The sequence below is a fragment of the Grampus griseus genome, assembly GCF_964374135.1.
Source record: "Grampus griseus genome assembly, chromosome: 13".
In the NCBI taxonomy this organism is placed as follows: Eukaryota; Metazoa; Chordata; class Mammalia; order Artiodactyla; family Delphinidae; genus Grampus; species Grampus griseus.
Window position 1 is genome coordinate 502,326 of NC_139007.1, and position 2,567 is coordinate 504,892.

General features: G+C 50.8%; 1 pseudogene across 1 annotated transcript; it reads right to left on the reverse strand.

Annotated features, from left to right (window-relative positions):
* Positions 1 to 436: 436 nt before the first annotated feature.
* On the reverse strand, positions 437 to 1,865 carry LOC309831933 (Krueppel-like factor 4; annotated as a pseudogene). The gene has a single exon. The product of its transcript is annotated as a Krueppel-like factor 4 (transcript).
* Between the last annotated feature and the right edge of the window lie 702 nt (positions 1,866 to 2,567).

Here is a 2,567-nt window from a genome sequence, read left to right on the forward strand (position 1 = left end):
TGATTTTCTTCTTCTTCTTCTAAGATCATAATAACGGCTTTTAGAAGAGAATACAAGGTGATCTTTATGCTTATATTGCATTGAAACAATTCAAGGTTTTCTGGTCTTCCCTCCCCCACACTCACTGATCTAATTTATACCCTGATATCCACCACTTCCAGTAGCCCCCTTGGTGTTTTCGAAGTCCAGGAATATATATTCAAGTTGGATTTAGAATTGGAATGATAGAAGATCCAGTCACAGACCCCATCTGTTCTTTGTTGTTTGGTTTCCTCAGGTCTCCTGATTATCCATTCACAAGTTCACTCATTGGGAACTTGACCATGATTGTAGTGCTTTCCAGCTGGGTTCCTTCCCTCACCAGAAAGACAGTGTGAAAGGTAAAAAATACTGAATTATCTTCTGGCAAAGTGGGTCATACCCACTGTTTTGGGATTTAAAAGTGCCTCTTCACGTGTAAGGCGAAGTGGTCCAAACTCACAAATGCTGGGTCGCACTTCTGGCACTGGAAGGGGTGGTGCACGGTGTGTTGGTGGTAGTGCCTGGTCAGTTCATCTCAGAGGGCAGATTTCTACTCACGGCCGTCGCAGTCACTGTGGTAAGGTTTCTCACCTGGGTGGACTCACAGGTGTGTGCCTTGAGATGAGAACTCTTCCTGTAGGTTTTGCCGCAGCCTGCATAATCCCAGGTGTGAGTGGCCATCCTTTTCTGGGGCCACGACGTTCTTCCCTCTTTGGCTCAGGTTCCTCCCACATGCAGGAACTGGGTGGCATGGGCTCTTGGTAATGGAGCGGTGGGACCTGCGGCTGCATCTGGTAGGGCAGGAAGGGAGGGTAGTTGGGTGGGGATGGAAGCCTGGGGTAGCGGCAGGGCAGGATGACTGCTGCTCAGCAGTTCCTCGGCACCCAGGGTTGGGGTACTCCTGCTGGGGAGCTGCGACCCCAGGGGAAAGTCATGCGCCAGCAGCCAGTGGCCATTGCTGAGAGGGGGTCCAGTGACCAAGTGGGCCTCTAGGGTCAGAACGACAGGATGCATGAGGAGACAGCCTCACGCTTGATCTTGGGGCACAAGTGGGGCGGCCCACCACTGTAGGATGCCGCCACCACCAAGTGGATGCCATCCAGGCTGCCTTTGCTAACACCGATGATCAGGGGCACTCAGCAATGCCTTCAACACAAACTTGCCCATCAAGGTGCTCATCAAGCCACCTGGCGGCTGCGGCTGCTACCATGGAGTGTACACTGGGTCCAATTCGGGCCACAGGAGCTCAGCCACGCAGCAGCCAGAGGAGTTCACGTGGTTGATGTCTGCCAGGTTGAAGGGAGCTGTTGCAGGGGGTGCAGATTCCCGGTCATGGAGCAGGCCACCGCCCTTGCTGCCTGGCTCCAAGTCTGGGTCGCCCCCAGCCTGGTCTGGACAGCTGAAGCTGCAGGTGGAGGGTGCACAGGCAGGACCGCTGCTCGAAGGGGAGGACGAGGATGAGGCTGATGCCGACGACACGGTGGAAACCACTGGCTCATGATGGGACAGCGAGTTGGAGAGATTAAAGTCCAGGTCCAGGAGATCACTGAACTCCTCCGTCTCCCTCCAGGGTAGGAGAGCCGGGTTGCTCTGTCGCAAGCCGCGCTGACTCTGCCACTCTGCAGGTCGGTGGCCACGGTCGCCGCCGCCAGGTCGTAGGGGCAGACAGGAAGCCCCGGGGGGAAGTCACTTCACGTGGGAGAGCTCCCCCACCCACGGTTATTTAGGACACCTGCTGGACGCAGTGTCTTCCCCCTTCCCTGGGGGCCGGAACGGACAGTGGAGAAGGATGGGAGCAGTGCGTCGCTGACAGCCAAGTCAGACTCGCCAGGTGGCTGCCTCATTAATGTGGGTGCCCAGAAGGTCCTCAGGAATCCGAAGCAGTGGGGGTGCCCGAACACCAAAGTCAACAAAGAGGAAAAAAGACTTAGAAACGAGGCCAAAACCAAAAACCCCAAATTGCCCGAGATCCTTCTTTGGATTAAATATAAAGGGGAAATTACTTTAAAAAAAAAGTTCCTTTGTATACAAAAGTTCTTAGGAAAGTTGTAAACCCATAAAAATAGATAATCAGCAAGATGAGGAAGTAGGTCTGATGGCCGGGCTGTGCTCTCTTCCACTCAGCAGCGTCCACACCACACCCTGTCTCCCATGTGGAGGAGGGATATATTAGGAGTTGGGGATTGACATCTACACACTACTATCTATAAAATGGATAATCAACAAAGACCTACTGTAGAGCACAGGGAATGCTACTCAGTATTCTGTGATAATCTTCATGGGGAAAGAATCTGAAAAAGAATGAATATAGGTATATGTATAACTGAATCACTTTGCTGTGCACCTGAAACTAGCACAACATTGTAAATCAACTATACTCCAACATAAAATTAAAAATATGAAAATGGGGGCATAGAGAAATGAATAAATTGTTGACATTCTTTCTTCAAAAAGCAGTTCTTTCAATTGTATTTATTTGATCTTTCTTTATTTGATGATATCTTATTTAATTTATGTACAGTTAGTCACTCTATCCTCTGGCTTTC